Here is a 15,127-nt window from a genome sequence, read left to right as displayed (position 1 = left end):
TGTCTGTAGTTGTGCTACATACGTCATCCTTCGGAGGTCAATAATCCTCATGGTGTGTTAATGTTGTGGTATGTAAAGCCATTGCTGTTCTGTAAGGTACACCCCAAAAGGGGTGTTGTACCCTTGAACGTGTGTCATACGTCAGGAGTATAGAGGTACAATGGGTGCCTTTGTTCCAGCTACAAACCCATTACAGATAAGGGTGGCCACGTAGAAGGATATCCACGCCACATTGGCAATATGGTTATCAAAGGAGTGGGTACTATATACGTGTGTACTAAGATTCCGTATAATGTCACATGTATGTAGGAGACTACCACCTTATGTGATAGTCAGTGGGTGATTGGTGTAATCCAAAGGGGATGTCTATGCACCTTGTGTCTTGCAGCTTGAGGCCATGTTATCGACACCAGGTATCCATCACAGTGACACCCTTATGGAGGGTGTCTGTATCAGCTGGTGGATCAATCATGGCTCCTTGTTTGCAGTCATCTGGAAGCCTATTCAGAGAAAGTCCCTCTGTGCTAGCCTGTACCTTAGGGAAGCATATACTGAACATGAGAGGCCCTATGACCAAGGACTGTGGTATGCCACGTGTAACTGAATTACAGTAGGTACTACGGTATGCTACCCTCACTGTGTGGGTCCTGTCCGTGAGCCACTTTGCATAACATCTCAAGACATAGGGGTCGATGTGCAGGTGGATGTGTATGTTGTCAATACCAGAATGGAGAACGGTGCTGAAAGCCAATGAGAGGACAATGTAGGCTGTGTGGACCCCCTTACCGTCATCAACTACCCTGGTAACTGTATCAAAGGAGTCCACCAGGTGTAGGAGCCATGGTCTGGCCCTAACAAATCCAACCTGGGTGGCATCAAAGGTCTGGAGCCCACCAATGTCTCTGTGAATGACTTCCATGATGATGTGCCCCAAAGCCTTGCAGAACAGTCCAGTCAGGCATATAAGGCAATAGTCCCTCTGGTTCATTGTGGTGCCACCTGTGTGGAGTGTGATAACTGTTGTTGTGCGCCATTCAGGGGCCACAATGTCTGATACAAGGCTATTAGTGAATCTGGTGGCCAAGTGGTTAGCCATGTCATTCTGAGGTTTGTGTAAATCGCAGCCTGGGATGTTGGACGGTCACATGGAGTCTGTGTTCCAGGCCTTAGAGACTGCAGGTTGGAACTGCGTAGTTGTGACCGCAGGGACTCTGCATTGTTCCTGTATAGATTTTGGCCCTGTAGGGAGTGAGAGGGTGTAAAGTTAGCAGTGAACCTATCTGCCAGGATGTTGCCAATATCAGTCTGTTCTGTAATGTTCCTGCCTAACCATCGTATGTCAGAGCAGATGTGGGTATTGCCATCGAGTACTGACATACCTCCATAATGCTTTGTGGTAGTCCTTGGAATGTGTCACTGTAATGTTTACATAGCTAGCTTTAGAGGATGTGATAAGGGATCCCGGATTCCTACTGAAGCTGACCAGTGAGCTACCCCACCCATGGGATTGTACTCCACTTTGCAACAGTCTCCACCTTTTGTTGTACATTATGTCCATGGAACTGGACCCCCAGAGTGGCATCCGTTATCTGGTGGGTACCATCATGGCTCTGTTTGGGATAGCATGATCCATGCAGTCGTGTAAGTGCTAATGAAGTGCAGTGGTGTATGTTTCAGCATTTGTAAGTACATTGCCCATCTGCACGGGTGTCATGACATTTACTACCGCTGTCATAAGATGTCTGAAGTAGGCCTTGTAGAAATCTTGTACTGTGTATTCCATGAAGGGTGTGGTACCGGGATGTGGATAACAAAGGTGATTAGCATACATTCGGAAACTACCAACGAGGGGATAACCTCAAGTGTGGAACACCAGTCACATGTTGGTAATGTCCATGTCTAGGATATTGTTGGCCTTGGTGGTGGTGTGTATGGGTTGATCCAGCTGATTGAAGGTTATGAATCCCAGAAAGTGTCGGCCTAATGTGTCGGTACATGAGTAGGTATCCCAGTTAAGTGTGGGGTAGTGTCAGTCTCACATCAGTAGTTCCTGTCTGAACCCTACTGTCCAGTACACCAAGAAATGAGGGCCGGTAACCATAGGGTATGGTGTGGAATCTGTAGCAAGTTACAATGTATATAGCAGTTCTGGCCACAGTTACTTGCATGTGGATTACCTCTGATGCATTGTGCTAAGTAACCAGCCTGGAGGTGTGTACATCCTTGTGAAATATGGACACACCTCCGCCGTGGGTGTTCCGGTCCTGGTTACATGATGAAAGGTGTGGTCTGTGTATAACCTGTCAGTGCAGGTGTGCTCTCCGGAGCCTAGAGGCAGGTCCCAGTCACTGCAGAGATATCGAAGTGGTCCATTATAAGGAGTGCCTCGCCTGAGTGCATTAGAGATGAAGATGTCAAGCATTGAGTAACATTACCCCAGATATTGCTTGCCTGTTCCTGTTCTGGTGGTGAATATGTTATTGGAAACTGTCCAAGACAGGCAGTATAGGAGCAGCAAGAGCCTTACATGTTATCTGTAATCCCAGGGCCGACAGGTGCAGGTCATCTGTGCCAAAGCATCGTGTTTTGTTGACCATGTCATTCAAAGCAGACAGATACTGGATGCCTGTGGAATGACAGCAGAAGCATAGGCAACTGTTGAAGTGAAACATTCAGTCGTTGTACAGTGATATCAGTCTGGATGAATGCAGAATGCTTCTTAGGGCTTGGGCGATACCTTCCTGGGCTACAAGACCGGAGAGCTATTGCATGTCCCTGTACATGTAGTCCAGGAAGTTACATCTCAGGGCAGTCACACTAACATGGAGAATGACAGTCAAATTGTACCTGGTGAGGTGTGGCATGGGTGCATAGGTTATGTTGCGGATCCTGTTACCTGACAGCCAGATGTAAGTGACTATCGCCTTGTGTAGCCTGCGGAGTGGGACATCAGTGTGACCGCCTACAGTCACCTATGACTGGTGTGTTGGGTATGTTATAACATCCTATTGGCTGTAGTTGATGAGCACACATGAGTCTGTGGGCTATAAGTAATTGGTGTTGTGTTTGGTGATGGGGGCTGCCTCTGTTGCCTACACAGAGAGTATGGAGAAGTTCTGCAAATGTCGTAGTCATACTATGTGTGGCCAGTGGTGGTGGAGATCTAGTGAGACTATGTGATGAGTGGGGTGTGTTGCAAATGTTTAATGTCCCCACATGAATGTCAGGTTCAGTCTGGGTTGGAGAGAGCATTACTCCCAGCATGGCTACATATGTGCATCTCCCACAGGCTGTAGTGTTGTATGTTGGGAGGTGAGCATTGACTGTGTACATGAGACAATCGCTCTATTGCCTCATGTTTGCCATATTCATCATATAGACAGGCAATAACACTGGTAATTGACACTTGGACATGCCTGTATATTCAACCATGTCTCACAAGATATGTGCGGTACGTTTGTACAACAGCTGTTGTACTGTAAGCAAGCTGGAAATGTAAGGACAAACAGTGTACTTGTAGGAAATGAGTTGGAATGGGTGCTATAGTAATTAGTAGCTCATGAAGTGCTTACATGTTCTGAACAAGTGCTGAGCATGAATATGCAATACAGATACGGTGTTGGATAATATAAACCCACTGCAACCCACAAGTGGAGATGCCAGTCATTATGGGAGGCACTGCACTATTACCCTGCTGAATATGGTCTGCAAGTCCATGAACCTTTATCAACGTAGATGTTAGTAGTACAGATGTAGATGACAGTATGGATGATTTCACACTACATAGCATACCTGTGACAGGTCATAGGACATCATCACCCATACTGTGTTCCAGCTACACTGAGTATACTAGATGTACCTTCGTATGTCACAGGAGTGTTCTACCAGTGGCCTGTTGACAGAAGCAACACTACAAAAGGTGTCTGAGTGACATGTGCATATCACACCAGTGGCAGCTACAGTAAAACAGGGGTAATGTTTTGTACTCTCCCCTCATTGTAGCCCATACCACACAGACAAATGGGAGGCATCTGCATATGTAAGGATGTGAATGGCCATGACCTAGGAGCAATAGCTGTCTCAGTGTTGTGGACAACATACAGAATGTGCTTTGTGGGTGAGGTGCGTGACATATGTGCACAATCTGACAGCTGCTAATAGCATTGTCACCACTAGGTGAATAACCCTGTACCCATTAACTACCACCTAGGCAGCAGTCAACATTATGGACACTGTGTGTAAGGGATGGTGCTGTGAAGTTCACCTCCCTGAGCTGGTGATGTCTCCAGGCCTATTAGGTAGTCATACAAGGCACCCAAGTCAAGACAGGGTGCCATCCATGAGCATGGAGATCATTGGACAGGCCTACTCCGCACTCGGGTGACCAATATTGGATAACATATCACCTTTAAGGGGTATTGGCCATGTGTGGATGGGCGACACCAGCCTTCACAATCCTCACCTCCACTATGCAGCATGCTGGCTACCTTGCATAAATACATGTGCAACACTGTGATGTTGGACATGCTACATGTACATATCCTGATCTGAAAGGCATACATCATGGACAGTCACCTTCCTACTACAAGGATCACCACATGCTGGATAGATCCCTGTGCCATACATGTTACATACTTCTACCATACCATGCAACCCTGTCCATCAAAGCTGCACATGTCATCTCTGTCATACATGGTGTGATGACTGCATGGTAGATGTATCATTAACTGTCTGGATCAGTAATGTGGCACTGATGCACCTGACGGTGGCAAAATGGCTGCCGGATACAGCTAGAAAACCTCACATCCTATGCCCATACATGGCCCAGGGCATACACGCTACTGCATGACCTTGTCTGTACATGCTATAGTTGATAACCATCTCTGCGAATAACGTCCGGCTAGCCATTGTCCCATGTGTATCACATGTGCAACACAGGCGATACGTGGCAGGATGTTGAACTGCTGTACAGTGCCGTGTAGATGTATATGGCAAAACACATGCATATAAAGGTTTCCGTGCACATGTCTGCATTGTCTCTGCTCATGTCCGTTAAGGCAGTGTATGTGTTGATATGTGACATATACACAGCATCAAGGTCAACAGCATTACTGTGGACACATCCAGGCATGTGCTGATAGGTAAGAACACCATTACAGGCAAACAGACATGCCCACATCAAGACAGCATTCACATGGAGTATGAGCAATGTAATGAGGTGACACACATATATGGTGATGATATCCAATGCACAACGGGTTTACATGTGTGTGACACAAACATGTCAGTCGTATCAATGTCATGATGATTTGCAAAGATAACTGTTCATATGTACTAGATTTAATACAAATGTATGTGCAGCTGTATTTCTGTACATATCTGTGATACTGTGACCTGTCTCCATCATTATGTCTTCCAGATAATGCCTCGTTCATGCCTGCCAGCGTATAGCTGCCTGGAGGATGATGCCCTCATACTGTACCTCCATGATAACTATGAGGTATTGTTTAGCCATGTGCCACAGCATGCCCAGCAGCGTGATGACCTGTGGCAGGAACTTTGCAGGAGGCGTAATGATGTGGGTGGCCATAACCGCACCTACCAGCAGGTGCACAGACACTGCATGGACCTGATACGACATGCGAAACAGTGTGCCAATGCAATCGCCAGGGAACAAGGTAGAACAGGTGGTGGGCCACCAACCCAGCCTCCACTCACACCTACTGAGGAGCTACTGGTCAGCCTGGGGACACCCTCAGAACAGCATCCACAAACACTAGCTGCCATCATGGAGGTGGGTGTCTCCCAACCACCGAGCCTGGAGTTGCCTGGTAAGTCACTACTGCAAATATAACTATTATATCCCATTTAGTTGCATGTGTCACTGTACAATATGTAATGTAACATCATATGCAATGTATATTTACACACATGCCGCATACTATAGTATGCTACCCTGTGTATGCACACATGTGCATACTATATGCTATTGTACAGGCGAATGTGTTAACAAGCACAGTGCACCCTGCAGCTGTCATACAGTCATGGATAATGTTCAAACTGCTGTGTCATCCCTATACAGGTACCTCTGGTGTGCCGCACAGACATCAGTCCGTTGCAGGTGAGACAGTTATCAGTATCAGGCATGTTAATGCATAGATCTATTTGCCATGTGGCCAGTTAACACATGTACACATAATGTATAGTCCAGTCACCATATACAGGTCGCATCTGTCATCAATCACACTGGCTACGCATGTGCAATATATATAAACTAAATGAAACACCGACATGAAACCACAGTATCTGTCATTGCTAGATGTGTGGACAGCTGTGCATACAACAGTGGAGGTGCTGTTCAATGTAGGAATATGTACTATACATTGGAACAACACATGTGTGGTACGCAAACAGTACCACACAGTGAGCAGGGATATGGGCAGCCCACAGGATTCACCATTGTGGAATATGCCCCTGCAATGGGTGCAGACATTGTGATGCGCCATCTGACATGTCCCAGACATGTAGTGTTCCGGCTGCAACATTGTCTCACTATCCCATAATACATACCCCACATACCAAACATACAACCCTTTGTCTGCATAACCCTGTGGACAGTGACATGTCTGACATCTATGGGTGTATGTCATATGGGACAACACAGACATGTGAGATAGATGGCCATCACAAACATTTGGCCAACACATGTTCACACATGGCCATGGAGGATGGCCAGAGACATGTAGCAACACACAGTAGATGTGATGTGTATACACCCTGTTGCACATTGTCCACACATGGTCCAACTATAGCCTTTGTTGAATGGTTGTATAGTTGATGTGGAACACTGGACATGCTAAAAGCCTGTGCACAGCCTGTGGAGGTGTTACTTAATTCAACCATATAAGATGTGTTGAACATCATGACTGTGTCACAGCATGACAGTAGTCACCTGTACAGCTTCCACAGACATAGACACCACATCAGGCCACAGATACCATACATTTCCCTTGCTGCTGTTGGACATCACTGTCAGCCATGCACCTCGTGTGTGTGGTACATAAATGTCATGTGGGACATGGTGTATTGACAAGTCTGCCATGTGTGGACATGGTTGCCAGGCAGCTAAGACATTTTAGTAGTTGTGCAGGGGTGTCATCCGTAGGTCTTCCGGTAACCTGTCACATGACACAGCATGGTTTAGTGTGTGTACACCTCAGCGACGTGGGTCACAATCCACAGTAGTTATGTAATGTGTATGCACACAGTCATGGCTATGCACTGTGTGTGTATTCCACATTGTATAGCAATATAGATGCCTCATGATGCCATGCAATGGCACAGTGTCTTTACTTCACACTGTATAGCAACGTAGATGTCTCATACTACCCTTTAATGCTCATGCACATCTGCTAAAAGTGCATTCTATCTGTAGGGCATACAGACAACACTGCAATGTGATACCCATTACACCGCTGTACATGTGTCAGGACACCATTGTGTCAGACATGTATGCATGTCAATGCACATGTCAGCAGATTACATGTTATACTACATGTTAATGTCAAGGTCACATCAGCCATGTGTACTGTTAACCTGTGCTGGTCCACATGGTGTATCACAGGGATGCATACTTACTACCATGATTGTGTGAACTGCATGGCTTCTGATATGACACCTGCTTGCTGTTGTGTGCAACCCAGGGATGTATGCTAACTACCACTATTAATGTTTGAGCTGCATGCCGTCTGCTGTATCACATGCATGCTACATGCCTTCTGTCAAATCACATGCATTGTCTGTCTCTGTGTCTGTGTGTGTGTGTCTGTCTCTGTGTCTGTGTGTCTGTGTCTGTCTCTGTGTGTGTCTGTCTGTGTGTGTGTCTGTCTGTGTGTGTGTCTGTCTCTCCATCTCTGTGTCTGTCCCTCTGTCTCTGTCTGTGTGCTTGTGTCTCTGTCTGTGTGTCTGTGTCTCTTTTGTAATGTAGAGTCTTTCTTTGCATTCACAGGTGATGTAGGTGCATTACCCTCCTGCGGTCCATCTGATTTTAGTGTCCCCACAGACTCTAGCAGTGATGAACATATGCATGAGGTACAGGCAGGGTTGTCAGGGGCTGAATCTGTGCCAATGGTTGCCATCCCAGCTATATCCCCCTCTTCCCCGCACACAGTTCTCATGCCAACACATACCCCATCACCAGTGGCCATAGAGGAAGGACAGTCAGCGTGTGTTAGCTTGGAACAGGAATGTGTGGTGGCTACAGAAGGTGTGACCTCACACCATGGTGTCAGTGTAATGACTGCAGATGTGCCACACAGGCATGTGGCCAGTGCTGCTCATAGGAGGACCTCTGGCAGACATGCACCTGCAAGACAGAGTGCAGCAGCTGGTGTCACCAGATGCATGTTTCAGACTGTAAAGGCAACACAGGCACGTGCTGAATGGCAGAACAGAGAAGGGCAGAGGCTTCAGAGGGCTGCTATCCATTCTTTAAATGACAACATCCAGACATTGGCAAATGCTCACCAGCAGATTGCTGACATTCTGGACAGGTGATTGGGTGACATGGTTGGAATCCTTGACCGTGGCATGGCAATCCGCGAGCATGAGTTGTCTGTGCTGGAACATCTGGTAGGAGTGAGGCATAGGCCACGTGGACGTAGGCCAGCTAAACCACCTGGTGCAGGTCAACTTGAACGAGCTACCTCACATGCCTGCTCCCACAGTGCCAGTAGCAGTAGCAGTGCAGCTGGTGCTTTGCTGTCCACACCAGGACACAGCAGGCCATGTGGACATGGCCCTGGACTTTCACAGTGGGGACAAGGTTCCAGTGGACATGTGTCATCGGACAGTAGCCAATCTGTACCTCTGCCTGGTAGTGCCCGTGCAACCCCTGGCAGGCACAGGTCACATGGTCGTGGCCGGACACAGTGAGCTGTACATCCTGGTCTGTACAATCTGGAGCTGTCAATAATACCCCTGTGTAGGCCAGACACATGGCAGAACTGTGTGCACACATACACGCACACAGCAGAAACATCTGTAGGGCACCGCAACACCCACATGCATAACAACCACACATGTCCAATCAGATCACCGGCCCTAATCCACACACATGATGCCATCCACTGGTGCAGCCTATGCCCCTGGCAAACATTATCACCCTGTGCATATGATGATGCCTGTGCCACATCCCTGTCATCCACACCATTGGTGCAGGGACATGCTCATATGGTCTGATGCACAGGGTGAACAGAATAGTGAGATAAGTGTATATTACATTTGTTGTGTACTGTTGACATGCACCAGACATACCATGTAGTACAGGTTTAGAATGCATTGCTATATGTTCACAGTATGTGTCTTGGTAACAACAGTAACAGCATGTTGGTAATTATGCCCTGCTTTCCTCCTTAAGGTCTAATTGCATGTGTCATTATGTTACAGTGTTTGCAGTTAGAGTGCATTGTTGTATGTTCACAGTATGTGTCTTGGTAACAACAGTAACAGCATGTTGGTAATGATGCCCTGCTTCCCTCCTTAAGGTCTAATTGCATGTGCCAGTAAGTAGCAGCGTTTGCAGTTTCCCATGTGTAAATGTGGAGTACTCACAGGCATGTATGGCAATACCAGCATGCTATACGTAGCCTCAACCTCACTGTTAGAAAGGCTATCATTCCACAGATGTCCACACATCTACTGATCCAGAAGCATGTTAGCTGTTTAATAGGCTGCAGTGGCTACAGACGTGACATCCATACCGGGTCACATCACAGGTACAGTGACATGGTGCGGGGGGGTTACTCAGCGGTCTGGCTGATGTCAAGGGTAGAGGCCAGTTGATAGCATGAGTCCTCACTGTGTAGCAGTAATATAGTGTCACATTACAGGATGAGAACATGCACAGACATACACAGAAACACACAGTAACATGCCCACATTCACGGGGTCAATGACACTATAATGCACACTCGATAGTATTGAGGTGAGGACCCCTGCCTATGTGGTAATCACCTTCACAGTACTGTGCCCCCACATGATGCGACACAGAGAATGAACATGTACAGGTAGCCAGTAAGGCTGAGACCGACGGCATCAACAGGGTAGTAGATTGCATCACCATGAGGGGGTAGGGATCCTGTCTGTTCTGTATGGTAGCATACACCCTCACTCCATGCACCAGACAGCCATACATACATACATACACACACACACACTGTGGAGTCCACAAATGTCATTCACATACAGATAGCTGACATGTGTGTGATACACACACCACCCCTGCCTATGTCTTGCTTTCTACACTGCAGTATGTACAGATCTCTACACCAGTGTACAGGGGTGTGTAACAATTGGGATGTATTCCCCACCATACGTGGCATATATGGTCACACAAGCAAACACACATGGCAGTACTGTGAATCATACACCTGCTATATGATGATACGTCTGACAGACATGCAGTAGTATTGGCTGCATTATGTGTACCGATGCTACCTTCGGCAATTGTGCTGCTATATGCACACGGGAGGATATAAGTGTTACAGGTGTCAAGTGATTTACAGTCAGTAACACCCTGACCGCTGTGTAGGTTGTATGTCTTCACCTTCAAGTAACAGTAACATAGCGTACTGATTGCACATGTCATGGTAGGATGGCTTGTGACACACCTGTGAGCTGTCTTCAGCAAACATCCATCTGCAAAGGTGGACCACCACTTTATGTACACACATCCATCCATACCTGATGTACATCCTACCGTACTGTCAGTATTTCACCATATACAGGTGTCAATGCTGGGGCTGCATTGCAACTGCATGTTGCAGTTAGACACAGATGAACTGCATACATCAGCTATTGCACATGCATGTTAGCTGAATGCACATCACTACATGTACATATGTGTTGGTCCTACATTCCTGTCATGTAGCCATGTTTGTATGCATTGCAATTGGTGGACATGTGTGATGACATACATGACACATGGACTGTTGTATGATATGATAGTTGTCATGGGTAACTAGTACAGAGGGAATGTTACCTCAGTCAACATTGCTACCTTATGTACTGTTAGCATCCATCAGCCATGGACCTACCTTCCATGTGCATGCGTGTGATTGCTGTAGCTACTTGTCTGCACGGAGGACAGCAAAAGCTATGCTATGTACATATGTGTTGTGTGTGTGTGTGTGTGTGTGTGTGTATGTGTGTGTGTGTGTGTGGGCCATGTACATATCCACGGCAATTACATGTATGTCATATCCAAACATGAGTGTTTTTTGGTGTACAGCAACAGTCATCTGTTACAGCTGTATAAGACCCAGGGCTCCTGTTATGTGTAGAGCTGACCTGGTTATGAACAGTGGTATCATTGCATTGCATAACACATGATGGAACCCTGTCAGTACATGTGTAGTCTGCACAGTTGCTGTAGACTTATGTACAGTCCACTGGTCATGAGTAACATGGTGTTGTAGTAATGTATGGATGTTTGTTGCTGGTCCAAGGACATGGTGATGTCTGAGGGCTACATAGTAGAATGCAGCATTTACCACTGTGATCTGCACCTGCGACATCTGTGATGGCTTTTGAGTGAGTACTGGTCAGTACATGTGAGTGGCCTTCATATATGTGGGGACACTAACCCCTGGAGTGGTCCGTCATGGTCTTATGGCCCACATGTCTGTATCTGAGGTATACGGTGGTAGTGATATTGTGCACAACTGTGCCATATGCCAGGTGTTCCTCACTGCAGAGATGTCCGTATTCCCCATTGTTGGATCTGGATTGTCAGCTGTGATTACGAATGCTACACATCTAGCACTGACGACCGGTGTCAGATATATGTAGTGCAGCGTTCGTGCTAACAATGTTCACTATTGACACACTGTGCCCTTCCATGTTTAGAATCCATGTGCATACAGGACAGCCCTTCGCTACTACTAAATGTGTGAGCATGCCCAGTATGCCGTTGTGTAGATGGACACACAGTACATTCCAAACGGACATGTGCTACTAAGTGTGTGAGCATGCCCAGTGACACCTTGTGTCGGTTATGTGCCTCTGTGTATAGGCATGACCATTGAAATCCTGTATAGCGATAGTAGTCATCCAGGCAACAGATGTCCATACCCCACGTCAGGATGGATTCCTACATTGAACATGCTGGTTGACTGTCTTGAAAGGTGCACTGTCTGTGGTACGTCTCGTATCTATGTAGTGTTGTAATAGTGCTCCGTAGATAGGCAGTTGTCCCGCTCACACCACTGCCGTGTATTTGTCACTGTCTACCTTGGGACAGTAATATGCTTTTATACTGCTCACTCTCCATACATTCCCTATCAGCGTCTTTGCCTTTGCTGATGATGTCATCCACCTAGAAGTATGCCTCTGGGAGTGCTGTGTTCTAGTAATCTCAGTAGCGCATTCTGTAACTGCGTAATGCTGTAGTATGATTAGGTATATGTTCGACTCCCAGCCCTGCCAAGTGTGTGTGTTTCCAGCTGCCTCAGATCAGAGTAATGCTTTTAGACTGCTCACTCTCCATACATTCCCTAACGGTGTCTTTGCCTTTGCTGATGATGTCATCCACCTAGAAGTATGCCTCTGGGAGTGCTGTATTCCAGTAATCTCGTTAGTGCATTCTGTAACTGCATAATACTGTTGTGTGATAAGGTAGTTATGTGTATGTTCAAATCCCAGATCCCAACCCTGCCAAGTCTGTGTGTTTTTAGTTGCCTGCGGACAGAGTAATACTTTTAGACTGCTCACTCTCCATACATTCCCTAACGGCATCTTTGCCTTTGCTCACTCTCCATACATTCCCTAACGGTGTCTTTGCCTTTGCTGATGATGTCATCCACCTAGAAGTATGCCTCTGGGAGTGCTGTGTTCCAGTAATCATGGTAGCATGTTCTATAACTGCATAATTCTGTAGGGTGATAAGGTAGTTAGGTATATGTTCAAATCCCAGCCCTGCCAAGTGTGTGTGTTTCCAGCTGCCTGGGGAAAGAGTAATGCTTTTAGACTGCTCATTCTCCATACATTCCCTAATGGTGTCTTTGCATTTGCTGATGATGTCATCCACCTAGAAGTATGCCTCTGGGAGTGCTGTGTTCTAGTAATCTTGGTAGTGTGTTCTGTAACTGCGTAATGCAGTAGTGTGATAAGGTAATTAGGTGTATATTCAACTCCCAGCCTTGCCAAGTGTGTGTGTGTTTCCAGCTGCCTGGGGACAGAGTAATGCTTTTAGACTGCTCACTCTCCATACATTCCCTATTGGCGTCTTTGCCTTTGCTGATGATGTCATCCACCTAGAAGTATGCCGCTGGGAGTGCTGTGTTCCAGTAATCTTGGTAGCGTGTTCAGTAACTGCGTAATGCTGTAGTGTGATAAGATAATTAGGTGTATGTTCAATTCCCAGCCCTACCAAGTGTGTGTGTGTTTCCAGCTGCCTGGGGGCAGAATAATGCTTTTAGACTGCTCACTCTCCATACATTCCCTATTGGCGTCTTTGCCTTTGCTGATGATGTCACCTACCTAGAAGTATGCCTCTGGGAGTGCTGTGTTCCAGTAAACTTGATAGTGCATTCTGTAACTGCGAAATACTGCAGTGTGATACGGTGATAAGTTCTATGTTCTAATCCCAGCCCTGCTGTGTGTGTGTTTCCAGTTGCCTGATGACAGAATAATGCTTTTCGACAGCTCACTCTCCATACACTCCCTATCGGCGTCTTTGCCTTTGCTGATGATGTCACCCACCCAGAAGTATGCCACTGGGAGTGCTGTGATGCTGAAACTTGGTAGCGCATTCTGTTACTGCGTAATGCTGTAGTGTGGTAGAAGACAGGTAGGTGCTTGATTGCAAGGCATGGCAGGTGTGTGTGTTTGGCAGTTATACCCTATGTGTTGGTATCTGTGGGTGGCTAGCTACAGAGTGTGTTTTGTTGCTGACCTATATAGTGTCCACAGCCCACATATTCTGCCAAGACACTGGATTGTCAGCACATACATTCACCAATAGGTCTGGTGAGTAAATGTCAACAGCCCCACTCTTACCCTTAATACAGTCTGACCCATGTGACGCAACAAGACACACATGCCTTGATAGTAACAACACTACATGATGCAGGTGGCACATGTAGTTTCCTTTTCATTCCTGTCTAATGCTTTGCTGTCATGTGGCCCGCTGTTGTGATATAAATGCAATATCTACATATGTGTGCATATGTATATGTGTGTATGTATGTATGTATGTATGTATATATATACATACAATATATATATATATATATATATATATATATATATATACATACAATATATATGATATATGTAGATATAGAGAGATAGACATAGATATATACATATATGTCTGAGGACATCAGCACTATTGAATGTTTGTGCCGGATGATCTGTACGTGATAACCTCGGATGTATGTATATCTGCCATGGCGTAGTGGTAATGCACATCGTCTGTTGTGTGCAGGGTCCCTGGTTGTAGTCATGTAGACACCGGTTATTTTGTTGCTGGGAAGACCATGGGACATCGAATACCGTGATAGTAAGGCACCTGTTACCAGTTGTGTACGGATCTGAGCAACCCTAAGCAGTGGTTATTAATTTGGAGGTTCGGTATGGGTCATATAACTATTCATTAGAAGACTATACTATGCAGATGAGGTTGACAATAGTGTATCCTGTTTATCCCCAGGGTGTGATACTGATCCTGGGGTGTATGTGTGTAGATAGCCGGGTGCAGGGCTCGAATATAGTTGACACCATGGGAAGGGGTCAGGCATACTGTCGTGCATTGCACACCTGTGCTCAGGAGTGCTCCTGCCTTAGCACGCTTAAGCTAGGTGTGTGTCTATACCTGCCTGGTGACATTGGGAGAGAGAAAAGCAGTAGTGGGGTAGTCAGGGTGAACAGGCTGCACAAACAGGTGATGATCAGCACAATCAGCAGATTACATGGCCAGCCCACACCTGAACAGTGCGGTAATGTGAGCAAGCAGCATACACACAGGTTTCTTCCGCACTCTACACCACCGGTGTATACCTGCGGGGACATTTCACAACACAGTCCAACCAAATGAGAAGGGCTGCAGCAGGCAACATAGACCAAC

The sequence above is a fragment of the Protopterus annectens genome, chromosome 1.part0, assembly GCF_019279795.1.
Source record: "Protopterus annectens isolate FY-2018-M chromosome 1.part0, PAN1.0, whole genome shotgun sequence".
Classification (NCBI taxonomy): Eukaryota; Metazoa; Chordata; order Ceratodontiformes; family Protopteridae; genus Protopterus; species Protopterus annectens.
The sequence above is the reverse complement of the archived record's forward strand: the minus strand, read 5'-3'. Positions refer to the sequence as shown.